This window comes from Euphorbia lathyris, chromosome 10, assembly GCF_963576675.1.
Source record: "Euphorbia lathyris chromosome 10, ddEupLath1.1, whole genome shotgun sequence".
In the NCBI taxonomy this organism is placed as follows: Eukaryota; Viridiplantae; Streptophyta; class Magnoliopsida; order Malpighiales; family Euphorbiaceae; genus Euphorbia; species Euphorbia lathyris.
The window spans coordinates 38,583,228-38,611,070 of record NC_088919.1 but is presented as its reverse complement, the minus strand read 5'-3'; the positions used below and the strand labels follow the sequence as shown (position 1 = coordinate 38,611,070).

At 40.9% G+C, this 27,843-nt stretch overlaps 1 non-coding gene across 1 annotated transcript; it reads left to right on the top strand.

Moving 5' to 3' along the window:
• The first annotated feature begins 12,838 nt into the window (after nt 1-12,838).
• Nucleotides 12,839-12,945, top strand: LOC136210150 (small nucleolar RNA R71). Its single transcript, XR_010677858.1, has one exon. It is a non-coding gene; the product is annotated as a small nucleolar RNA R71 (small nucleolar RNA).
• Nucleotides 12,946-27,843: the final 14,898 nt, after the last annotated feature.

Sequence of the window (27,843 nt, the reverse complement as noted above, 5' to 3'; positions counted from 1 at the left end):
GGTGATTAAGGCTAAAGTCGTAGCCCAGCCACTAGTCCGCACTCCTAGTGGTCTCTAGCGAGGTTAGATTATGCTAATTCGGGTTAGGTAGTTCCTTGGTCAGGTAACTACCTATCTGAAATCCTAAATTTGTCGGACTCAAGGCATTAGGTTTAGCTATGTCAGGCTAGTTTATCATCATCGAATCTAATTCTAGCAATCATCCTATCTCTGACAAATTTAGGACACTAAGCTTGCATAATCTAATCAACTGGGATTAAACCCATAAAACCAAATCCCTAATCATTCAAGGCTACACAATCAATCTCATCCCCATCCCAGATTGGATGGGGATTAGTTCATAATTAAACTAATCAAATCATTAAAGCACATATTATCAACATGAATCATCATTAATTAAATAAGTAAAAAGTAAGAGACAGATTGAGGAATTTAGAGATCTAAAACCTGGCTTTGTCTGATTCTAATTACAAAAAGGACAGAGCTTTCCTTCCCAGTCTTCAAACAAATCAAAATCAATTACAATGCAAGAAACTCCAATCTCCTCCAAAGAAGAAGAAAGATGGAGAGGAAGAGAAGCCAAAAAAATAGAAAAAGAAAAGTAACCCTAACAAAAGGAGCATATTGTTCTATTTATAGTGGTAAGTGTGTGATAAGTGTCTATTTCAGTGATAAAATACCCACTTGTTATGCTATTTGTTAGCCGGTTTGATTGTTATCACGGGTTTTATTGCTTGTTTTGTGTATTATGCCTCTATAGGGACTTATTATGAAGAAAGGAGCTGAATTGGGGCTATTTGGAGCTAATTTGACTAAAGATAAAATCTGGAGCTGTTTTAAAGACCTGAAGTTGAAACTTGGAGTTAGTCTTGCCCAAGACTAAAAAGCAAGCGGGCAAAAATCTTTCTAAATAGATCAAGTGCGAATCTGTTCCATTCCATCACGTTTTTAGATGTCTATTAAGGAGTTTTGAGCCTACAAATTAGGAAGGAGGAAGTCAAGTAGTATTAGGAAGTTAGAATATTTATTTTTTATAATTAGCTAGGATTTATCCTAATTAGGGTTGGAGAACTCCTATAAATAGGAGAGGATCTATCTCTAATGAGAGTTCAGTTTTAAATTCCGTTTTACAATTTTAATTCAATTTTCATTCCGTTTTTAGTTTTTAGTTTTTAGGTTTAGCTTTTATTTTGTTCTCTCTTTCAGAAGAGAGAAAGCGTTATTCTCCATGGCTATTCATAGCTAAACTTCCAATTTCGGTTAAGGGTTAATTCAAGGGCAGGTTTTCTTTATTATTGTGAGACTGTTGTGCTTTAATTCTTATCTTACCGCTTATTTGTTCATTGCATTTTAGGGATTTTATTCTCAATTGATTATTCATTCTTCGAATGATAACTGCAGGTCATTCTTTGAATTGGATTGTCATACGGCTGAATTGGTAAAGTTAGAGTTTTACCTAAACGAACCAATCATAGTAGCAATCGATAATATAAATTAAGTTAGTTTTGTATTTGAAAGAATAGATTCAGATTTGACAACCTGAGATTGTCTTTCATGTGACATTAATACAAAAGTAATTGGGTTTATTTGAGTCGAATGAACAAATAAGTTAGTTTCTGAATCGTCTACGCTGAGTGTTGGTTGGCTAAGGTCGGGTTCTTCTAATTCATAAGGCTGTCAATAGATTGAATCTTGACCGCTGAGGCTGGATTATTTATTGATTAGGAACTAGTTATTTGCCGTGCTTGACTAGTTTAATATTAAGGAAGAATATTCCAAACTGATCCGGTATGTGTATAAGAGTCTATTTTATCTGTCAATGATCAAGACTAATTGAATTCCTTGCCTGAGAGCCCCTTAGCTGAAATCTTCTTTATTTACTATATTTAATTTCAATTTTGATTTCGTTATTCCTGTTAACTTAGGCAATCAATCTACTCAAAACCCCCCATTTTATTTTATTTGTCTTTTTGGTTATTAATTTAGTTAAATCAGTACTAATCCCTTGGGTTCGACCTTTGCTTACCCTTTTTACAAATCCATATTTCGGTCAAGTAAAGTTATATTTATCTTTGGTGGATTCGACACCCGTCAAATTTTGGCGCCGTTGCCGGAGATTAGTTTAACTTGCTTTAATTTTATTAATAATCAGATTTGTATTTTTCCCCCTTTGAGTGATTTGTCATAATTATGGATCATGTGCTTCAACTCATCAATGAGTACCACTGGAATTCTGATCCATATTATTCTCCATGTCCCAATTTCTTTTGGAACCAATCAAGTTCAGATAATTATCAATCATATTCTATTAATTCATCAACCTCAGGTATGTCCCTTGATGAAATTGTTTTGAATTTATCCACTCCAATTTTATTTCATGACTATGCGTTAGAGGAAGATGAAATAATAGAAAATGAGAAGGTAATTGATGATAAAAATTACATCGCTGTCGATGAGTTAGATTATTCAAAGGATTTTTATGTTTTGAATGCAAGTAACAATTCAATCATAAATTCAGAGAAAATTTTTCTGATTGACTCATCTAAGGCTAATGAAAATTTGGATATTCAAGAGGGTATAATTTTATATCCAATTGAATTTAATTGTGCTTTTCAGGTTGGCTTGATTGATTCCACTTTGCAGGAAAAGAGTAACCCAGATAATCTTGAAAATATTTTTGGTTATGATTGGGATGGAAAGGAGGATGAACGGTTAGGAATTGGATAATGTAAAATCACAGACGTCTGGCCAAAGATGTTAAATAGAGGCGCTTTTGGGAGGCAGCCTATTGTTCAGACTACTGTTTAGATTTAAATTCTTGCATTTGTTTTTTTGTTTTGGTTATTCTTGTATTGTCTTCTTCTTTCTTGATAGGGTTGTTTCTCTTTTATTTATTTACTTTATCCAGGAACTTCATGGATTACGGTGCTTAAATATGGAAATATGGGTTCAGCAACGTGATAATTACCAGCAACGCAACTCTCATCAACAAGTCATCAATTTCAATTTATCGAGATGAAGCCACGGAGACCTCTACATTTGATCATCAATCACAAGGCAGTATCATCTCCATCTTTTGTTTATTTTTTTTACTGTCATTTCTCCTAATTGTGTTTTGTTTGCGAAAAATTAAGTGTAAGGTATTTAGGGGTCTCTAATCTAATTAGAAGTGCCAATTTACTTGGTTTTTGCTGCTGGTATATTTGAGATTAAATTTCTAAATCTGCTGTTGAAATTTTCTGGTTTTGGTGCTAATTTGCTGCTTAATTTTGGGTGAGTTATCTGCAATTTGCTGCTGGTTTTTGGCGCTGATATACTGTTGTAAATTGATGAATTTGCTGCTGAAATTTGGATGGATTATGTGCAATTTTCTGTTGCAAAATTAGGCATAATTTTATGGGATATGTGTTGAAAATAGTGTGAGGTGTCCACCTCTTGCTTCATCCCTAAAAATACCAATGCTAGCTCTCTATTCTGCACTTGATTGAAACTAGGTTGCTAACTTAGTACTGAAATCCTTAAGTCTTGTATTGAGTAAGGTCATTGATTTCAAAGGGTCAGGATTGCATAATTGCCTTAAAGATGCATATGAATTACTTGATTAATCTCCCTTTACATGGAAAGATGTTTTGAATGAAGCAACACCACTTTTATCCCTATTTTTGGAAAGACTTTGAGCCTAAATGCAAGAACAAAATACATTACACTTTGTTCTATTTTTCTGAGTGTTGTCCAATTTTAGTTTGAAATTCTAGAACTTGCCATGTTATGCATTTCGAGACCACATCTGATGAATTTGAGCATTAAAAATGATAAGGGCAGCAGGTTTTTTTTCTTAGCCATTTCAAATAAATTCGAACCCTTAGTCTTGCTCAAGACTAACAAAAATAACAGTATCCAGCCCTTAGTTTAGCCACGTTTGAGCCTTTCCCCCATTCTTGACACAACCCTTGTTTGAGTCCTTTGGTCAGGGACATTTTAGCCTTCAGAGTCTGTATATTCTTTGAGTTTATTCAATGTTTAGTTGCTGCTTTGAGCAATGTCCGTGTTCAAAATAACCACAGGTTCACCAAAGTATGAGGATCCAATTGAATAGTCCTTTAGTTATATTATATGTGGTTATGCTTCAAAAGGTGTCTAAATAGACATTAGTCTGCAAAATAGCAGCTTGCTTGTTCTAGTTCAAAGGTTTTTTATATTAAAAAAATCAGAAAGAAAAAGCCTCAGAAAAAAAAGAGAAGAAAAAAAAAGTCAGGCATAAAAAAAAGAAGAAAAAGAAAAAGAAACAAAGAAAAATTTCTTGTTAGTTTTTTTCATTTCAATCTGTTTATAGTTATTTAAGTTCATCTTGAACATTCATTCTGAAGTTTGAGAATTGCAAGTCGTTTGTAAATAATTGAGCTTTGATTTCCATTTGGCCATTTTCAGAGTAGAATGTACATTTTTACTACTCTCAGTTTCCCTTTCTTCCTCCTTTCCTTTCGAAACCTTACCCCTAGCCTATATTATACCCTGTTTTAAGTCCTTTTGATTTATTGACTTGAATTCATACTAAGTGGTGGAGATTTGATATATTGGCAAGCTTATGGTAATTTCATTCTAGGTTGTGAATTGAGCGATTTCTTGAAAAATTAATCATAGCCTAAAACACTTGAGTGCAATGAGTGAACTCCGTGAGGGTGTTGCCGAAATTTGATTCATCTATCATGCACATGGTTAAAAGCTTTTTTGCTGAGATTTTTCAAGTAGTTACATTGTGTATTTAAACATGAATAAATTCTTGACTTGGAGAGTTAATGGCTGATAATCTTTGCATTATGAGGGGGGATCGGGAAAGGTTAGTAAACACGAAATCATTAGAGCTAAGAACTGTTGACATGATCTGGTATGCTTGAGGACAAGCATTGGGTAAGTGTGAGGTGTTTGATAAGTGTCTATTTCAGCGATAAAATACCCACTTATTATGCTATTTGTTAGCCGGTTTGATTGTTATCACGGGTTTTATTGCTTGTTTTGTGTATTATGCCTCTATAGGGACTTATTATGAAGAAAGGAGCTGAATTGGGGCTATTTGGAGCTAATTTGACTAAAGATAAAATCTGGAGCTGTTTTAAAGAACTGAAGTCGAAACTTGGAGTTAGTCTTGCCCAAGACTAAGAAGCAGGCGGACAAAAATCTTTCCAAATAGATCAAGTGCGAATCTGTTCCATTCCATCACGTTTTCAGATGTCTATTAAGGAGTTTTGAGCCTACAAATCAGGAAGGAGGAAGTCAAGTAGTATTAGGAAGTTAGAATATTTATTTTTTATAATTAGCTAGGATTTATCCTAATTATGGTTGGAGAACTCCTATAAATAGGAGAGGATCTATCTCTAATGAGAGTTCAGTTTTAAATTCCGTTTTACAATTTTAATTCAATTTTCATTCCGTTTTTAGTTTTTAGGTTTAGCTTTTATTTTGTTCTCTCTTTCAGAAGAGAGAAAGCATTATTCTCCATGGCTATTCATAGCTAAACTTCCAATTTCGGTTAAGGGTTAATTCAAGGGCAGGTTTTCTTTATTATTGTGAGACTGTTGTGCTTTAATTCTTATCTTACCGCTTATTTGTTCATTGCATTTTAGGGATTTATTCTCAATTGATTATTCATTCTTCGAATGATAACTGCAGGTCATTCTTTGAATTGGATTGTCATACGGCTGAATTGGTAAAGTTAGAGTTTTACCTAAACGAACCAATCATAGTAGCAATCGATAATATAAATTAAGTTAGTTTTGTATTTGAAAGAATAGATTCAGATTTGACAACCTGAGATTGTCTTTCATGTGACATTAATACAAAAGTAATTGGGTTTATTTGAGTCGAATGAACAAATAAGTTAGTTTCTGAATCGTCTACGCTGAGTGTCGGTTGGCTAAGGTTGGGTTCTTCTAATTCATAAGGCTGTCAATAGATTGAATCTTGACCGCTGAGGCTAGATTATTTATTGATTAGGAACTAGTTATTTGCCGTGCTTGACTAGTTTAATATTAAGGAAGAATATTCCAAACTGATCCGGTATGTGTGTAAGAGTCTATTTTATCTGTCAATGATCAAGACTAATTGAATTCCTTGCCTGAGAACCCCTTAGCTGAAATCTTCTTTATTTATTATATTTAATTTCAATTTTGATTTCGTTATTCCTGTTAACTTAGGCAATCAATCTACTCAAAACCCCCCATTTTATTTTATTTGTCTTTTTGGTTATTAATTTAGTTAAATCAGTACTAATCCCTTGGGTTCGACCTTTGCTTACCCTTTTTACAAATCCATATTTCGGTCAAGTAAAGTTATATTTATCTTTGGTGGATTCGACACCCGTCAGTGTGTTAGGGGGTATTTTGGTCATTTTTCAGGCCAAGATTCGCGCCCTGGGGTGAGAAGACGCTGGGAAATTGCTTCCCAACGCCTCGTCTCGTCGAGACAAGAGGTGTCTCGATGAGACGAAAAGGTGTCTCGACGAGACACTGGGTGTCTCATTGAGACACCACGTGATGGTTCCCTTTGGGAACCATTGGCCCGCCTCGTCTCGGCGAGACATGCTGTGTCTCGACGAGACGGGGGCCTGTCTCGGCGAGACAATTGCTGAGAAAGGGCAGTTCTCTCCGGAAGTTATCTGTTTTGGTCCCTGTGCTTCCGGAATTCGCTCTAGTGGTCCCCGAGCTGTCCGGAAATGCTCAACCAGTCCTAAAAACACCTGAAAATACAAAAAATGCCATAAATAATGAAAATTACTCACTTTAACTAAAAGATAACAAAATGATACTGAGATTGAGTGGAAATAAAGCAAAAGCGAACTAAAACAATCCTAAAAACCCTATATAAATGGGAGCTATCAACCTCCCCACACTTGAATCTTGCTTGTCCTCAAGCAAGAAAGAGTCAAAAGCAGCGAAATTTCAACGAATAGCTTCCGTACACAGACAAGGATCCATTGCACTTTTATAATCCATACGGTTTCAGACTACTCAAGTTGCAATTAAAAACAAAGTGAACCTCAGATAAATCTCCCAAAACTGATTAATTAGTTTTATCAACCAACACTTTGCGGAAGCGAAAGGCGAGGACTAAGGTTGCTAGCTCACAGGTGGTCGCTCTTGCGCTCAAGTGTTTGGGGTGTCATATGAATTTGGCAAACGCTCTACAGTGTATTGCATAAAATGGTCACGTTGGAATTGCATCATCCATCCGGTTGAAATCACGCATCACAAATAAACAAGATTAGAGGTCTTTAAAGGGTTGTAACATAGGCTAAGGTTTGGGGGTAGGAAGAAGGGAATTTAGGCAAAAAGTTAATGACTCAACTAGCTAGAATTTTCTCAAAAATTGGCACTTTTTCCGCTATGTGCGAGATAAAAGCTCAAGGTTGTTTTATTTCAGTTCGGGAAGCAATTAAAGAATTTCTTTTATCCTTTCTTCTACAATTTATTCGGTTCAAATTTTTTTTTTTGAACAATAAATTTTCTTTTCTTTTCTTTTCTTTTGAGATAGAGGGGACAAAGAGTCAATTTGAATTGGTTACTTCTTCTATTTAGAATTACAACCTTTCAATGATAGCTAATGGAAATTTGAAGGATGTGTGCCTAAGGATCTTACAGCTATAATTAAGTCAATTAACTTGGGTAAGTAGGAAGGCTAAGGGCTCGTAACACAGTTGATCAAAGAAAATGGGTAAATAAGGCTCAAAGGGGCTTATCTAGTGGAATTGGCAAAGGATTTTGGCTAATCAAAGACTAGGTTGCGTTCACAAATGGCTGAACCTAGATTGCCTAATCATTTCAAGTTCAATTATAACACAACATTCAACCAGTATTGGATGCAATTCCTATGAGCATAATGACAATAACTGTAATCCCACACCTAAGAGATCGATTGTTCCTAAAAATGAGTCTAAAATATCGACCTTTAGGCTCTAGCTCACAATTTAGGGGTTATTTGCAACAATCCTAGCCTCACCTAACGAAACGTTCCATGTCGATCTTAGTTAAATAACACTCTTTGGGGACTCAAATGTTGTTCACAAGTTTTTGCAAGCATCGATTTCACTGAGCTTTCAGACTTTCAGAGCACAATTTCAACTGTAATGTCAGGATTGCTAGACGCATCAAAAATCAACTGCCTAAGATTCTTATTCTTTTTATTTCTGACTACTGAAAGCAAAAACGAAATCTCCAAACACAAATACATATAAAGCATGCAATTGGTACATGTACAAAATGTCCTATCCTATTGCCTCCTCCCCCACATTAAATCATGCATTTAATTCCAAAAGATGCATATTTATGAAATTGAACAGTAAGCGAAAGAAAAGAGATAGGATAGGAAAACTCCCTCATGGTGCATCTATGTAACGCAGTGTCTCCACTGCGCCCAAGTCATCCTCATAAATTTTCAGGCGCTGCCCATTGACCTTGAATGGGGGACTACGGCCGTTCGTGATCTCCACTGCTCCGGAGGAGAATAACTGGATGACCTCAAATGGCCCATACCACCTCGACTTTAACTTACCAGGGAATAATCGCTGCCTGGAGTTATATAGTAACACCTTATCCCCTACCTCAAAGTGACGTTTGATTATTCTCTTGTCGTGCCATCTTTTCGTCTTTTCCTTGTAGATTCGTGAACTCTCATAGGCACCAAGCCTGAACTCTTCCAAGGCATCCAACTGCAGTAACCGTTTTTCTCCTGCAACTCTTGTATCAAAATTTAGAAAACGTGTAGCCCAGTAGGCTCTATGTTCGAGTTCTACAGGAAGATGGCATGCCTTACCGTAAACTAACCTGAATGGGGACATGCCAATTGGCATTTTAAACGCAGTCCTGTATGCCCATAATGCATCATCTAATTTGAGAGACCAATTATTTCTAGAGGAATTCACAGTTTTTTCAAGAATAGCTTTGATTTCTCTATTAGAAACTTCTACTTGGCCACTGGTCTGAGGGTGATATGGGGTTGCCACTTTATGGGTGACCCCGTATTTATGCAGGACCTGTCTAAAAGCCTGATTGCAAAAATGGGACCCACCATCGCTAATAATGGTACGGGGAGTGCCAAACCGTGTGAAAATGTTCTTTTGCAAGAATCGGATGACAGCCCGCGCATCATTATTAGGCAAGGCTACAGCCTCAACCCATTTGGAGACGTAGTCTACGGCTACAAGGATGTACTCGTTATTAAATGACTTCGAGAAAGGACCCATGAAGTCTATTCCCCAGACGTCAAAAATTTCATAGACTAAAATTGGTTTCATGGGCATGGCATGTCTTTGTGAAATGTTGCCAGTTCATTGACACTTATCACAGTTTTTCACAAAATCGAAAGCGTCACGAAAGATGGTGGGCCAATAAAGCCCACTCTGAAGTACCTTAGCTGCAGTCCTATCTACCCCGTGGTGTCCACCTACCTCTTTGGAGTGGCAGAATGCAAGGACAGAGGCAATCTCCTCTTCAGGTATGCACCGGCGAATAATGTTGTCACCACAGACTTTGAACAAATAGGGGTCATCCCAAAAATATTGCTTCGCATCATGCAGGAATTTTCTCCACTGTTGGTAGGAGAATTCTGGAGGGATCACCTTTCCCACAAGGAAGTTAGCGAAATCAGCGAACCAAGGTACATGTTGTACTGACAATAAGTATTCATCGGGGAATGTCTCCTGGATGCCTGCAGTCGTTTCCGTATTCAATTCCTCTTGTTCTAATCTGGAGAGATGATCAGCAACCACATTCTCCACTCCTTTCTTGTCTCGTATCTCCAGGTCAAACTCCTACAGCAACAAGATCCACCTAAGGAGTCTCGGTTTTGCATCCTGCTTAGAAAACAAATACCTCAATGCAGCATGATCAGTGTAAACAATAACTTTGGAAAGCACTAAATATGAACGAAACTTGTCTAGTGCAAAAATCATAGCTAATAACTCCTTTTCTGTGGTTGTATAATTTACTTGAGCATCATTAAGGGTTTTACTAGCATAAGAAATTGGTTGGCAAATTTTGTCCACCTTCTGCCCTAAGCATGCACCTACAGCTGTGTCACTAGCATCGCACATCAGTTCGAAGGGTAAATCCCAATTGGGGCTAACCATTATGGGAGCTTTGGTCAGTTTATCCTTCAAGGTATTGAAAGATTCCATGCATTCGGGTGTGAAAACGAAATTAGCATCTTTCAATAACAATTGGGTCATAGGCCTGGAAATTTTAGAAAAATCTTTAATGAAACGTCTAAAAAAACCCGCATGGCCTAAAAAACTCCTTACTGCTTTGACATTGGAAGGAGGGGGCAGTTTTTCAATGACCTCAATTTTAGCAGGGTCTACCTCAATACCTTTTCGCGACACCTTATGGCCTAAAACAATACATTCAGTGACCATGAACTGACACTTTTCCCAGTTTAGGACTAGATCAGTTTCCTCACATCTTTGCAGCATTAATTCTAAGTTATGCAAACAGCTATCAAAGGTCGTCCCAAAAATAGAAAAATCGTCCATAAAGACCTCCATGAAATCTTCTATCATATCAGAAAATATAGCTGTCATGCACCTCTGAAACGTAGCAGGTGCATTGCATAATCCAAAGGGCATCCGTCTATATGCAAATGTCCCAAAAGGGCATGTGAAAGTGGTCTTCTCCTGATTATTAGGATCCACTGAGATTTGTATGTAGCCCGAATACCCATCCACACAACAGAAGAAAAACTTACCTGCCATGCGTTCAAGCATTTGATCGATGAACGGAAGGGGAAAATGGTCCTTCCTGGTGGCGTCGTTCAACTTCCTGAAATCCACGCACATTCGCCACCCGGTCGTTTTCCGCACCGGAATTAACTCATTATTCTCGTTCAACGTCACTGTTGTGCCTCCCTTCTTTGGCACCATATGCACAGGACTCACCCATTGGCTGTCAGAGATCGGAAAGATCATCCCTGCATCAAGCAACTTAATCACCTCAGCCTTCACCACCTCCTTCATTTTTGGATTAAGCCTTCTCTGTGGTTGAGCAGTCGGCTTCACTTTATCTTCCATATAGATCCGGTGTTCGCAAAGTGACGGGCTGATCCCTTTTATGTCAGACATTTGCCATCCAAAAGCCTCCTTATGCTTCCTTAGTACCTCCACCAAGCGATCTTCCTCGGGACCTGTAAGTTTAGCAGAGATAATTACAGGTAAATGTTCAGGCGGTGCTAAGAATACGTATTTTAAATGTGTAGGCAAGGGTTTGAGATCGAGGGTTGGTGGTTCTTCGATTGATATTTTAGGCCTTGTTTTGGTTTCCCTCTCCAGGAGTTCATCGTGTCAGGCCCAATTACATCCTTCTTTACTGCCATCCCCAACATCTTCATCTGACAGCTCCTCCTCTTCTAGTTCGATGTTCAGATTCTTGACCTCGTTTTCCTGAAAAGTACTCTCAACCAAAGAGTCAGTAAGGCTCAAGAAATTACAACACTCGTCATCGACGGGAAATTTCATAGACTTCAGAATATTGAATTCTACTTCCTCATTCTGTAATCGGAGAATTAATTTCCCCCCCTCGACATCAATCAGAGTCCGTCCTGTCGCGAGGAAAGGTCTCCCTAATAAGATAGGCACCTGATCGTCCTCCTCGATGTCCATTATCACAAAGTCAGCCGGAAAGATGAATTGATCTACCTTCACTAAAAGGTCTTCTACCACCCCTACCGGTCGCCTTATAGATCTGTCAGCCAGCTGTATGGTGACTGATGTTGGTTTCGGATCTCCATCCCCAGTTTCCTGTAAACAGACGAAGGCATTAAGTTAATGCTTGCCCCTAAATCACATAAGGCACGTTTAAAATGAACTTTGCCTATTGTACAAGGTATGCTAAAACTACCAGGATCCTTCGATTTTTTTGGGAGTGGGTTTGTGAGCATCGCAGAACATTCCTGGCTCAGCATTACAGTCTCATGATCTCCTAATCTTTTCTTTTTAGAGATTAATTCTTTCAAAAACTTTCCATACACAGGCATATTTTCAAGAAGTTCAAGGAACGGAAGATTAATCTCTATTTTCTTAAACACATTAAGCATCTTTGAATAATCCTTATCTAGTTTAGCTCTTCTAGAAGTAGGATAAGGTAATGTCACCTGTGTTGGCGGGTCAACAGTGTCAGTTATCGAAGCCGGATCAGAAACACTTACTTGAGGAGAAGATGGAACCGACGAGATATTACCAGTAGCTGGGTCTAAGCCCTCGTCTCGTTGAGGCACAAAATCCGGTCCTTTGACCTGTGTTTCGCTCCTGAGCGTAATTGCTCGTGCTTCCTCTTCTGCCAACTTACTCACTTGCGTCTGAAGTCTTTGGCAGACTGCTTCATTATGTACCAATCTTCCCTCCATGGCACTCATGCTCTCTATCAGGGCGTCTACACCCTTTTCTAGGTTGAATTCGGAACCGGTCCTTCTGTGCCCGCCCTGCTTTAAATAGTGGATATGTGCGAGCACCACGGGACATTCCACACTCTTGTGCCCTCCACTGCAAACCTCACAGCTCACCACTGACCCCGATGATTTCAAGTGACTTCCCAGCAGAGCTACCTTTTCTGTGAATGCTGCTATCTGAGGATTGGATTTTGGACATACTCTAATGCACTCCTCTGTTGTTGTAAACCTGCTCGGAGGCGGCTTCACAACTTGCCAACACGCACTTCGTTCAGCCAATTCTTTCACCAGATTATAGGCCTGCATTGCGGTTTTGCTGAACAAATTTCCTCCCGCTGCAGTATCAAGAAAAGCACGGCTAACAGGAGATATTCCCGAATAGAACATATCAATAAGCTGGTACCGCTGGTAATCATGATGGGGGCACCTTCTCAACAACCTCTAGAACCTCTCCCAAGCTAGATGCAGGTTCTCACTTTCAGACTGCCTAAACGATGTGATTTCGCTTCTGAACTGAGCAGTCTTGGATGGAGGGAAATATTTTGCCAGGAAAGCTGATACGGTGGTGTCCCAATCAGTTAGAGAGCCTGGCTCAACTACATGTAGCCATTCTGCAGCTTCTTCTTTCAAGGAAAATCTGAACAACTTCTGGTAGACTTGTTCAGATGTAACTTCTTCGCACTTGAAGGTGCTGCAATATTCTACGAATTTGTCAAGGTGTGAATTGGGATCTTCGTAGTAATCCCCCTTGAACTGTCCCGAGTTCTGAATCATCTGGATCATCGCTGGCCTGATTTCGAATGATTCTGCTATTATTGCTGGATCGAGTATGCCGGAGGTGCTTGTCGGCCGTCTTGCCTTAAGCAACTCCATCACTGACATATCCTCGGCCATCGTATCCTAGTCTCAGGCCCTGCAAGAACAGTTTTAGCTTATGAATTCAGATAATAATACGGTTGATTATCAGACCCTCGGCTAGAAGAATCCCAAACAATTATTCAAGCTTCGCAATCAATTAATTAGCTATAAACAAAAATAGTCCCCGGCAACGGCGCCAAAAACTTGATGCTGCTAATATATATAGCAATAAATAAGACAAGAGCATCCTATCGCAACAAGTAGTACAGTGCTTAAGCACGAGATCGAACCACAAGGACTATTTGCCACAACTAATTAGTCTAGGGAAGAGGACGTAATTGTTCGGAAGGTTAAATGTGTGAGGAGTGATTAAAAAGACAAACTTTCTAAAATGAAAGTGTTAAGCGTTTAACAGGGGAGAATTCAGATTAATTAATGACACAATCTAAGATGGGGATTCCCTTAATTGGTTCCCATGTATGATTTACTGGGATTTGGTTTCATACCATAATGATAATTGACGGTAATCACCTAAGTAACCACGTAGAGATAGTCAATCTCATGTAGTCTATTCACATGCCTTTGGTTGACGGCTTGATTAGGCATATAACCTAGGGCATGTAAAGCAATAGGTTCCGTGGTGATTAAGGCTAAAGCCGTAGCCCAGCCACTAGTCCGCACTCCTAGTGGTCTCTAGCGAGGTTAGATTATGCTAATTCGGGTTAGGTAGTTCCTTGGTCAGGTAACTACCTATCTGAAATCCTAAATTTGTCGGACTCAAGGCATTAGGTTTAGCTATGTCAGGCTAGTTTATCATCATCGAATCTAATTCTAGCAATCATCCTATCTCTGACAAATTTAGGAGACTAAGCTTGCATAATCTAATCAACTGGGATTAAACCCATAAAACCAAATCCCTAATCATTCAAGGCTACACAATCAATCTCATCCCCATCCCAGATTGGATGGGGATTAGTTCATAATTAAACTAATCAAATCATTAAAGCACATATTATCAACATGAATCATCATTAATTAAATAAGTAAAAAGTAAGAGACAGATTGAGGGATTTAGAGATCTAAAACCCGGCTTTGTCTGATTCTGATTACAAAAAGGACAGAGCTTTCCTTCCCAGTCTTCAAACAAATCAAAATCAATTACAATGCAAGAAACTCCAATCTCCTCCAAAGAAGAAGAAAGATGGAGAGGAAGAGAAGCCAAAAAATAGAAAAAGAAAAGTAACCCTAACAAAAGGAGCATATTGTTCTATTTATAGTGGTAAGTGTGTTAGGGGGTATTTTGGGCATTTTTCAGGCCAAGATTCGCGCCCTGGGGTGAGAAGACGCTGGGAAATTGCTTCCCAGTGCCTCGTCTCGTCGAGAGAAGAGGTGTCTCGACGAGACGAAAGGGTGTCTCGACGAGACACTAGGTGTCTCATCGAGACACCACGTGATGGTTCCCTTTGGGAACCATTGGCCCACCTCGTCTCGGCGAGACAGGCTGTGTCTCAACGAGACGGGGGCCTGTCTCGGCGAGACAGGTGCTGAGAAAGGGCAGTTCTCTCCGGAAGTTATCTATTTTGGTCCCTGTGCTTCCGGAATTCGCTCTAGTGGTCCCCGAACTGTCCGGAAATGCTCAACCAGTCCTAAAAACACCTGAAAATACAGAAAATGCCATAAATAACGGAAATTACTCACTTCAACTAAAAGATAACAAAATGATACTGAGATTGAGTGGAAATAAAGCAAAAGCGAACTAAAACAATCCTAAAAACCCTATGTAAATGGGAGCTATCATGTTCTTGAGGTTGTAGCGGTTGTTCCGGACAGTTTAATAACGTTGACTCATCATTTGGGTACATTATACGAAGACATGAGGGCCAAGTTATGGACGAGGCAAGCGGGTGCTGCGGGGACCGATGGTAGGCGCTTGGAGCGAGCGGAGCGTCCAAGGAGGTCAGAGTCTTTCGCTGTCGACTCGTAGAGTATTATTGTGCCCGCAGACTTGGCCTCTATCTTCGCAGTATATCGAATAGGTCAGCCGTACGAATTGGCTGCACTGGACAAGGAGGATCGTGCTCATCATGCGGGTGGGGCTAATGAACTGATGGTTTACGAGGAACAGTTTCAATCGGGGATGCGGCTCCCCCTTCTTCCTTTCTTCGTGGACGTCCTGAAGGAATATGACCTTTGTCCTGGTCAAATTCACCCGAACGGATGGCGGATGATGGTCGGGTTTTACTCCTTATGTCGGTCAGTGGGATTTCGAGCAACTGGTCTTGTATTCCGCCAGTTCTTTCGGCCGAATAAAGGACCACGATCACAGCATGTTACCTTTTCTCATCAGAAATTCAAAGTGATAGGTGGTCTTAAAGACAAAGTAAATGAGTTTAGGCATCGCTTCCTACTTGTCCGGAAGTTGGACGGGGACTTTCCATTCCGAGTGGTCTGGAATAAGGATCCCATGGATTCTGGTCGGTGGTTGAGGCCTCGAAAAATGTTGGAATCAGAGACCCAGTTGGTTAAGCACCTGAAAGCCTTGTCTGCGGGAAAGGATAAGAAAAAGGATGTGGACGAACTCGTCGGTCACTTTCTTACCTCAGGTTATTACATCTGGAATCAGTGGCAGATGGCTCAGCTGTGGGGTTGGGTGGTGTCGAATTTTGAGAAGTGGAAAAGAGGGTATAATTTCTCAGTCGGTGAGATTGCCGAGTTGGAGTCGATAATCGTGAACGTTGCTGTCGTAGGTGAGGCGTGCGGGTGTTTTAGGTGTTATAGTGTTTTCTTGTTTGGAAATGTGCTAAGCACTTCACTCTTTTGTTGTTATTTTGTACAGGTGCTGGGAATCCTCGTGTGAGCATGGATTTTGATCCGGATGAGTTTGGTGTTGGTATCGAGAACACTGAGGAAGCTGGCATCCTTCTCGTCGCTCGAAGACGCCAACTAGGTGATCCAGAGTATGGGTGGGGTATTATCCGCTGCTGATGATGGGGATATGGCTGCAGAGGTCCCCGAGGGGCTTCCGGTGCAAGAAATTGAGCCGAGTAAGGTCAGGGAGGAACCCGAGGTTGTGCGTGAAGATAGCGTGGCTGGTGAGGGTCAGATTGAGGCGGTGTCATCTTGGAAGCAAAAAATGAGCAAAGGGAAAGAAGTGATGGGGAGCGAGAAGGAAGGGCTGGTCGCTGATGATGGTGTTGGCGGTGCTAGCGAGAGCTCGAAGCGAACATGTGCTGAGGAGGAGGCCCAGTTGATGGCAGATCTAGTCAACAGGGTGGGAGATCATCCAGAGATGGTGAATAGGATGGATGTGAAGATGGCAAAGTTTCACGAGTTAGTCATGGGGCTGTCAGTGCATGCGAATATGACGACGTCGGACTTGGCGCGGGCGATGGCGCGGGTTGCCAGGGTCCCTGCAGAGTCATTTCGGATGGATGGGGTATCGAAGATGAATCTGGGGATAGAGACTTGTTGGTCCCTTATAACGTAACAAGTTAGTTCCAAGGGGGGGGATATGAACTATTTAAAATTTAACTACATTAAGGCTGACTTCTTTTTCTTTGAAAAGGACTACACAGCGCGCTGAGTCAATAAGACACTAGCTTAGTCAACTGGTGACTAAGTCAGCTTCTTTCTTTGAGTCAGGAGATATCACTTGAGTCTATTCCTGAACTCAGATACTCAATGCACACAACTCAGCGTGACCTCTTTACTTGGTCATTTTTGTTTAAGCAAGCAATATATATATGAAGGAGTTTAAGGTTAGAAAGATGTTACTCAGCAGATTTATCCAGGTTCGGCCTCCAAGCCTACGTCCTGTCCCCGGAACACGTTCCGAAATTTCGAATTCTCTACTGAGCTCTTTAACGGTAGAGCATCAAACCTTTTACAACTTAGAAGCTGAGTATAACAAGAGTACCTTCCTCTATACCTCTACTCACTCCTAATCTCTCGCTGAGTACTATAACCGAGTACTCAACCTGTCCTTCCTAATCTCTAGAAATGATAAAGATTTGTCCTAAACAACAATTGCTAAGACATTTTAGATGATTGTATAATCACTCTAGACTTTTACACAAATGATATAGAATTTGGTGTAAGTATTTGCTTTGCTTTTCTTCACAGAACTTGAGTAGAATTTTGGTCAGCGTAATGGCTTGATAATGTTCTGTGTTGAATGAAGCAACTGAATGGCTCTATTTATAGAGACATCTGAGACATCGGTCATTTCGAATTTCAAAATAACCGTTGGAGGGAAACGGCTTCCTGTCGTTGTCACTCAGTTTTGCTCAGAGCTCTCGGCCAATCAGATTTGAGTATCTTCTGTCCTCGGTTAGTGTTGAGCAGCTTTTAGTCAGCTCGGCAGAATGTCTCTCCATTTACGGTAAGGTCAACTAGACAGCGTTCTGTGTCTTCTGAACTTTACCCAAAGTGGAAACACTTTGTCTGAAAGTTGTTCTTGCTCAGCTGTTGTCTTGTACTCTTTGTCGATTCAACTCAGCGGCTTCACTCCGAAGTTGTTCAACGAAGGTCTTCTAGATCTTTCTCTTGCTGAGTTGCGTTTTGATCGTAACGACAGCGTTTTGCACACGCGGGCCAAGTTGTTTTGATCTGTTTGACTTGGACCTTGATTTCCGTATGGACCTTGGGCTTTTTATTCTTTATGTCTTATAAACCATTTTAACTCAACATTGAACAAACACATTAGTTAAATAAATCAAAGCATTTAAACTTAGTGTGTTTAGAATATATTTAATTTTACTTAGATAATTTTGTCAAATCAAAATCATGTGGAAAGGTGTTTCAACAAACTCCCCCATTTTGATGTTGGCAAAACTATTCAGCGAGGAACTCAGTGTTGAGCTCCCCCATGATAGTTGACCTATTATTGCTTAGCAAACTCCCCCGTCAGGGTTGAGCTACTGACTTAGTTTTTAACTCTAAACATTCTAAGGTTTAATCGAGTAGGTCTGAGGTCATTTTTCAGATACAGGTCAGCTCATGGAACATATTCTATTTTACTCAGTTTTAAGCGGAAGGTTTATCATTCAGAGAGTGCTGAGTAAATATTTTGTTCAATGGTTTTTATGAGACAATGTTTTGTAAGCATACAGGACAATGTCAAACATTTGATCAGCATGGGATACAATCAACAAGTATTATAGACGGTAAACACAGTTGATTTAGTTGAAGAGACATAATAACATAATACTCGGCATCATATGAAATAACTCAAGTTAGGATAAGGATGCAAGTATTGTATTAAAGTGAAGTAGTCAGCATACATACAAAAGGATGAGCATAAAAAGAACATATAGACTACAGACTAATTTAAACAAAAACTGAGCTAGCCTATTTCTACTTCTTTTTCTTTTGCCTAGATTGACTGCTTCTAGGAGCCTCATGCTGAGTTCGAGCTTGTTCTTTCTCCCCCGTTTTGTCAGCATCGGGAGGAGCAGGAATTCTAAAAGAGTCGGTTAAGACAGCGGCGGTTAGCACGACGGACAGCTTCTTAAGTTTGTTGGCACTTTCATTAATGTCGTCAAAGACAATAACGCCTTCATCCAAGACATCTTTAGGTATACCTAGTTCAGTGGCGCTGAGTAAGCTCAAGATGTAGGCTTGAGACTTACCTACCCAAGTAATTATATCTGACAGCGCAGCAAACGCTTGATGAAACGTCTTCAGCAGAGCTGAGTTATAGTATTGGCGCTGGATATTACTATGACGCACATGTGTGAAGGTCCTTTGGGTAGTGACCAGAATCTCATTCTGCTTTATCTGGTCAGTGTCCATCTCCTGTTTATTTAACTTCAGCAGACGAACTGCTTCGCTTATTTGCTCCACCGAGCATTGAGAGTAGGAGGCCAGCTGATTGTTGGTCTTGATTTGCTCAGTGTGAAGCTGGGCAAAGAGCATCTTAACTTCATCAAAAGTTGCATACTGAGTATTCGCAGCTGACAAGGTCTGGAATTGGCCTTGAAGAGTGTTAAGATGTTGAACAGTTGTCAGTTGGAGCTCAGCCAGCTTGGTTATTGAGTCCTGCTTGGGCTGATGTGATTGAATTGAAATCATATCACTTAGCAGATCCTTCAGTCCTTTAACCTCATTTAAGAGTTGAGTGACCTGGGACAGCTGAGTTGATGCATTGTTACTAGACCCAGCAGTAGGTTGAGCAGATTGATGAATGTCCTTAATTAATGACTGCACCGAGTTGATGAGTTTTCTACCAGACTCGGTGGCATGAAGATAGTTGAGGGATTCATCATCATGTTGCCTAGTTTCTTCAGTATGACCAGTTTGTGGAGGAGTCAGAGTTATGATAGGGTCAGTGACTGGAAGTGTGTTTTCAAGCTGTACTTGATTTTTTGGAAGAGAGGATTGATCGGCAGTAGTGATGGTCGGTGAAATAGTCATCCTAATGCTGTCAGTGCTGACTGGAGCAGGAATGTTCTGAGTCAGCACAGTGCTTGAAGCAACAACATTAACGAGAACTTGCTCGATCTGGCTCGTTGAGTTTGCGGAAGCATTCAGGTCGGCTTATTCCTTTGGTGAAGAAACAGAGGCTTGCTTTTCAAGAGAAGCTTGTTGAGAAGAAGGGGTTTGCTTACTGAAAAACTTCAGCTTCAGAGAAGAAGGATCTTTAGTCGGCTTTTGAACAGGGAGATCGATGACTGTTTTCTGACTTGCCTTTACTAATCTTCTTCTGCGAGGAGGAGTGGGATCAGCTTGGATAGATTCTCCTGAGTGAGAAGGAGAAGTCTCTTCTTGATCAGCATTAAGCTGATTAGCTTGGTCTTGTTCTTTATCTGCACCCAACTCAGTATTAATTGGGTCAGCAGCTTCTTCCTCACTAGCTGTCTCCTCAGCGTCATCCTGACTTTTTTCTTCTTCTTCTTCTTCCTCATCATCCTGATCTGAGTTATCTAATTCTTCTTCCACCCGAGTGATGAAGTGATCATCCAGTTCCATATCATCTTCTTGATGCTCAGTTTCAGTTCCTTGACACTGTGTGAAGTGTGAATCACCAGGAACAATGATGTCAGTGGGGATAGCATCAATTAGGGTCAGCTCTGAAGACTTCTTCTTCAGAGGTTGCTCAGCACCCAGTCTTTCCTCTGTATCAGGCTCATCTTGCCTGCTTCTCTTTTCAGCTGACTTAGGTCTCTCCTGACCTTTTTGAGCAGCTGACTTAGGCTTCTTGGCCTGAGGCTCAACCTTCTTGGCCTGAGGCTCAGCCTTCTTTGAAGGAGTCCCAACAGCTTTCCTCTTTCGGGCAGCTGGAGCCTTTGTCCTTTTCCCCTTCTTTGGGACATTTATCTCCTCATCAGCTTCATCAGCATTTTTGCCTTTCTTAATTGGCTGGTCATACTTCAAGGCACGCAGCGAAGCCGCTGTGATCTCAGAGCCTTGGGCCTCAATTTCCTCGAAGAGATCAATTTGATGATCTTTGAGGATTCTGGTTATGAGTGAGCCCAGCCTTAAAGTTCCAGTGCTCCTCTGAAAGCCGGCGATTAAGAAAACTGGCATGTTGACGGGCTTGTAGGTCAGCATATGCCATATGAAGCATTGCTCGAAATTTGTCGCTGAGCTGGTACAGTTGATCTTGGGGTAGATGTAATTGGTCAGCAGAAAGTGTGCCATCTTTTGGTGCTGGCCCATTGATGAACTTGAGATTTCTCCAAAATGGCCAGCGGGCTTGCAGAAGGTGGCATCGTACCCAGTTCCTTCATGATCACCCTTCCTTCTCAGCTTTGTTCCCTCATTCTTCAATTTCAGCAAATTGGCAAGGTAGGTAGGGTTGATGAAGATTGTTTTCTCCTTTACCACAGTTACTAGGTAGTCCTGGTTATCGTTAGCAACCCGTAAGTTGTGGTAGAATTCCCTTACTAGATCAGGGTAAGTGGGATCTCTAATGGAGAACAGCTCGGTCCAGCCATTCTTCGATATCCATTCACAGAATGGTTGCTCGGTTGTTACGAAGGCCTCAGAGAACCATCGTGAGAAGTCTATTTTCCACTCTCTAACGTCCGCGAAAACTTTGGTGTAGGTTCTGACCTTGGTCGGCTTTCCTTTAGATGAGGTGGCTTGGTCAGCTTTGCCTTTGCTCGGCGTAGTGACCTTTGTAGCTTCAGGCGAAGTAGTTTGCCTGGAAGGTTCATCGGAACTGGTCTTAGGATGACCGGCACCGGAGATGTTAATGGAAACCTTAGTCATAGTTTCAGAGAAAGATTTGAAGGTTTGAGAGTTTTTTAGAGAGAGAATGCTTATGCCAGAAGATTCGGTAAGTGTAAAGAGATAACAATGGGGATTTGCCCATTATTTATAGCGGTGAAAAGTGGATCTTATCGAATCCATGTGTCAGTTTTGCCTTGGGATTGTCAACCGACAATGATCTTGGCTTTTATGACACATTCGGCGCATACGTCATCCTAGGTGGCTATTCGCGTGCTCTAGCATGAAATGCATCGGATCTTATACTCAGCGTTTAGAATACTAAGCTTTTTGTATTCTGAGTGGTCAGTTTTATACATACGGATGATTTCTCAGTTTGAGATAACTACTCGGTGCTAATGTTTGCTCAGTATGTGATATTTATTCATTTAGCATTAAACACTCAGTATACATTTAGCAAAAAATGGATCATTCAGCATGTTAATTCACTCAGCATAATTTTATATTAAAAGCTGGAATTTACTGAAGAGGATTAAGCATACCAATGGCTTCTCTCAGTATGCTGAACTGTTCACGAGCCAGTGGCTTTGTGAAGATATCCGCAAGCTGCTCATCCGTTGGGACGTAGGTCAGCTTTATCTCACCCTTGAGTACATGGTCTCTAATGAAGTGATGTCTTATGCTGACATGCTTCATCCTGCTGTGTTGAATTGGGTTCTTGGATAGATCAATTGCACTTTTGTTGTCACATTTGACCTCAATTGTCTTTGTTTGAACACCATAGTCTTCAAGTTGTTGCTTAATCCATAAGACTTGAGCAACACAGTGTTCAGCAGCAATGTACTCAGCTTCAGTGGTAGATAAGGCTACTGACGCCTGCTTCTTGCTGAACCAGGATACAAGACAGCTTCCTAAGAAATGACATCCTCCAGAGGTGCTTTTCCGTTCTAGCTTGTCTCGTCCATAGTCAGTGTCAGTGTATCCAACGAGTGTAAAGCCATGAGTGTTGGGATACCATAAACCTGCGTTCACTAAGCTTTGCAAATATCTAAGGATTCTTTTTACAGCTATGTAATGCGATTCCTTAGGGTTAGATTGATATCTAGCACAGTAGCATACTGAGAACTGAATGTCCGGTCTACTTGCTGTTAAGTAAAGTAGAGAGTCTATCATACCTCGATACAATTTGCTGTCTACCGACTTACCATTCTCGTCAGCGCAGAGGACAGTGTCAGTGCCCATAGGAGTGGATATTGGCTTGCAATTTTCAAGATCATATTTCTTCAATATCTCCTTGGCATATTTAGCTTGACTGATGAAGATGCCATTTTTCCCTTATTTGATTTGAAGTCCAAGGAAGAAGTTGAGTTCTCCCATCATCGACATTTCAAACCCAGTCTGCATTTGCTTGCTAAATTCCTTTCACATTGACTCATTAGTAGCACCGAAAATAATATCATCAACATATATTTGAGCCGGCAGGGTATCTTTACCCTTTCTCTTAATGAATAAGGTTGTATCAGCTTTGCCTCTGACATAGTTTCTAGTCAGCAGGAAACTGGCCAGCCTCTCGTACCAAGCACGTGGTGCTTGTTTGAGGCTGTACAGAGCCTTTTTGAGTTTATAAACGTGGTTTGGGAACTTAGGATCCTCAAACCCTGGAGGTTGATTAACATAAACTTCCTCGTTTATAACTCCATTAAGTAATGCACTCTTAACATCCATTTGAAACAGTTTAAAGTTCATATAACTTGCATAAGCGCATAAAATTCTAATAGCCTCTAGCCTTGCCACTGGGGCAAAGGTCTCACTGTAGTCAATACCTTCTTGCTGACTGTAGCCCTGAGCTACAAGCCTTTCCTTGTTCCTGACTACATTTCCTTGCTCATCCAGCTTGTTGCGGAAGACCCATCTTGTTCCAATGGTCTTCTGACTCCTTGGATGAGGCACTAACTCCCATACATCGTTTCTTCTGAATTGGTCAAGTTCCTCTTGCATTGGGCTCATCCAGAATTTGTCTTCCTCAGCATCAGCGAAGTTCTTAGGTTCCTGAACTGAGACGAAGGCTACGTTGCTGAGGTATCTCCTGAGTTGATTTCTTGTCATCAGGGTATTCTCAGCGGCATCAAGAATGGCACTCTCTGAGTGTCCTCTTGGTATCCTTATCTCCTTTGGTAGATTGACGTCTTGTGCTGTCTGTGTTTCAACAGTCTCTGCAGGTATAGATTAGTCAGTGAAAACAATTTGAGGTTCACTTTTACCTTGGGTCAGTGATAGGGGTATTTTACCCCTATCTTTTAGCGTGATCTACGGGATGATTTCGGGTAAAATAAATAAGTTTAATTACAAAAATAAAGTGTTTTTGATAAATAAAGAAATAAAAATAAATCTTGTACTTTTAGTTTATTTTCCTCGTTTTTGATAAGTTTAGGAAATAAAAACATCAAGCTAACTCGGCTCTCAAGTTTTGTATTTCAGGTACGAGAAAGGAGCAAAAATCCACTCAATACGCGGGGCGTATTATCCTGTATGCGGGGCGTAAAACATTGTGCCAGAAATAATTGCCTTATCCGCAGGCACCATGTGGAACTGACTCAGCATACGCGGGGCGTATGACACATGTCGGCAATAATTGGCCTAATCCTGAAAGTCAGACTGCATTGTCTCCCAGAGTCAACTATACCTACGCGGGGCGTACCACTATATATGCGGGGCGTAAAAGGCAGTTCTTCAACATAAAAAGATCAGAGACTCTTTTACGCGGGGCGTACTTCAGCTACGCACGGTGTAAAGGCACCAATTCAGGCAATAAAACTCCAGAGACTCAAACACGTGGGGCGTATAATCCTCTACGCAGGGCGTACTTGAGTCAACAAGACAACGAATTGGTCCACATGCAGAAGATTTCTGACGGAATGGGCATTTACGCGGGGCGTAGACCAATTTACGCGGGCGTATCATGGGATTTCTGCACCAAATAATGTTGCTCCATACTTGTTCCTAGTGAAATTACAAACCTGCCCTTGCTTGATGTCTATAAATAAGAAGCTCTTGAACTTCATTCAGACGAATTACATACTAGAGAGCTACACTATACTCTTTTCTTTCCTTGTAATTTAGATTCAATTTTGTAAGTTAAACTCTCCCCCTCGAGAGCTTGTTCGTTGTTCCGGTGTTCCATTGGCGCTCCGTTCCACCATTCGTCACCAAGCTCGAGAGTTCCACCTCCACGACCTAGGAGACGGCTTTGAGTCCGGTTAGCTAGTTCCAAGGGCGGATTCTCCCTTTTTACTTGCTAATTAGCTTGTACTCTTCCTATGTACTAGGCTTGGTTGTATTTCATCTAATCACTTTCCATATTTATAATTTATGATTTATAATCTCTATTTCCCTTTATGTGTTAATGTTTATTGCTTGTTTTGATATTGATAATTGATTCTTGTGTAGGAGAACGCGATTACCGCCGCCATTCGGGCTATCTTTAGGGAGTTATATAGGTGTTGCCTTACCGGAAGTGACAAACCGGAAACCGTAGGAATTGACAAGCCACGGAACTTACGAGCCCTAGTTTCTAATTCCCCCGCATTAGACACGCCTTGACTAGGAATCACGTAGTCTAAGTGCTTCACGGGTCGGTTCTACTACATTTGGTCGTCTTTGCAAGAGTAAACTATTATCCATATACATATAGAGTCATTATTTATCATTGTTATAACTTATCATATTCACCCCACTTCATAGAGTTTTAGCTACATAAATCTGTGTCGCCAATAGTGAGGAATAGTGTGTAGTTGTGTCTTACTTAATCCCAAAGTAATTACCACTTAAATAACATACGAAACCGAGTCGTCTAATACTTGTAGTTATAAATCCCGTGGATTCGATACCCGGTCTTAACCGGATTATTACTTGATAACGACGGGGTACACTTGCCCCTACGTAGTCGTAACGTCTAGTAGAGTTAAGAGCAATTTATAAAGACCACATCCATAGACGTAGCATATTCACCGCAATACACATTAAATCGTCATTAGAAAGCTCTACCTAGATCCTACTTCCATCAAGTTTTTGGCGCCGTTGCCGGGGATTTATAATTTCCTACAACATTAGACAAAAACGTTTCATTGTTAGTTTAAGCATTCTTTTTGTATAAATTGTTCATATATACGTTAGCTAACACTATTCTTTCTTGTTGATAATCCTTTTATATACTTGTTTTACTTTATGCACACCCGATCTAAAAGTGATTCTCTCATACCTATTGATCTCGAAATTGAACGTACTCTTTGTAGGTTACGTAGAGAAAGAATGGCAAATCTCAACGATGAAGCTAACCAGCCCGAGCTCAACCAACGGGGGCCGGAACAACCCGTGAATAACGACCGTAATGGTGAAGGCAACGACACGCGTTCGATGTTGGAGATTCTTTCTCCACATCGTCCTCAAATCCTCCACGGAATCGTTGCCCCCACCATTCCGGTCGACACATTTGAAATAAAGCCTAGCATGATCCAATTAATCCAACAATTCGGTCAATTCGGAGGGGAACCCCATGAAAACCCTAACGAACACCTTGATAAATTTTGTTATGTGTGCCGAAACTTCACGGCAAAATGATGTTCCAGTAGAGGCCGTCCAACTAAAACTTTTTCCTTTTTCTTTGACAGGACAAGCGTTGGAATGGTTGCACTCGTTAGAGGCGGGATCGATCACATCATGGAAGGAACTCGAGAAGGAATTCCTATCTTACTACTTCCCGCCCTCTAAAACGGTTAAATTGAGAAAAGATATCACTTCCTTTCGGCAACTTAGATACGAGGCCCTCCACTCAGCTTGGGCTAGGTTCCGAAAGCTGCTCCGAAACTGTCCCCATCACGATATCCCTAAGCATGATTTAGTAAGTACTTTTTATCATGGTCTAACACCGACTAATCGTGCAACTGTTGATTCCGCCGCAGGTGGGGATTTGTTTCGCAAATCGGCAAGCGAGGCATATGAGCTCATTCACGAATTAGCTAGGAAAAGCGTCCAATGGCAAGAAGATCGGCTTGCCGGATCCTCGCAACATCAAACCTTTGCCGTAGAAGACGAGGCTCCCACCATCTTCATGATCGAAATGAACAAGAAACTGGACGCCTTCATGGCGCAAATGAGCCTCCAGAATTCGGCACAAGTCCTAATGTGCTCTCACTGTGGTGGTGGCCACCAAGGTAAGGATTGTCAAGCTGGTAGCCCTTTTGCCGGTGACCCCGAAAGCGTAAGTTATGTAGGGGGACAACAAAGGTATAATTCTCATCATAACTCTTATCCTAACACGCACGCTTATCACCACCATAACAATAGTAATAACGGAAGGAGGCTTCAACACATTTCATCTTATGATAACGGGCGGAATGTATTGAAGCCCCCGTCCGAACCCCATGGTAAATTTGTGGAACAAGGGTCGGGCCAATTCCCTCATGACCAAGAAGGAAAAAATTCACAACCTCCTAGCAATGCGCAAGACGCAATGGTAATTGATCTTCTTAAAGAAATATCTTCCCCTCTTGCTAACAACGAAGCATTTTGCAGGGACTTGGGACAGCAAGTGGCCCAATTAAGTCGCAAACAACAAGGGAGACAACATGGGTCTCCCCCGACTAACACCGAACAAAACCCGAGACCAAAAGATTGGGAGACCGCACAAGCAATAACTCTCCGTAGTGGTAAGGGTTTGGAACCACCGGTTCCAAAGGCGACCCCACAAGCTCCACAGGTAAGTAATGAACCGGAAGCGGTAAGCAACCCCGGTTCGGATCCAAAACACTCAACTTCCTTGGATAAGAATAAAAACGTGTGTGACCCAATTGGAGCTTACGTGCCGAAGCTCCCTTTTCCACAACGACTTAAAAAGGAAAAATTGGACCACCAATATGGCAAGTTTTTGGAAATCTTTAAGAAACTTCACATTAACATTCCACTTGCGGAAGCATTGGAGCAAATGCCCACATATGCGAAGTTTCTTAAAGAAATCCTCGCTAAAAAGAGGAAGTTGGATTATAATGAGACGGTAGCGCTCACGGAGGAATGCTCCGCGATTATAACGAACAAACTCCCACCTAAACTCAAGGATTTAGGTAGTTTTTCTATCCCTTGCACGATTGGAAATGTTGAGTTTAGGAGAGCTTTATGTGACTTAGGTGCTAGCATCAATCTAATGCCTTTATATGTATTCAGGAAGCTCGGCTTGGGAGAACCAAAGCCTACCAATATAACGCTCCAGTTGGCCGATAGATCCATTGCCCGGCCAAAAGGAGTTGTGGAGGATGTCTTAGTGAAAGTGGACAAGTTCATTTTCCCCGCCGATTTCGTAGTGCTCGATATGGCGGAAGACGACTCGGTACC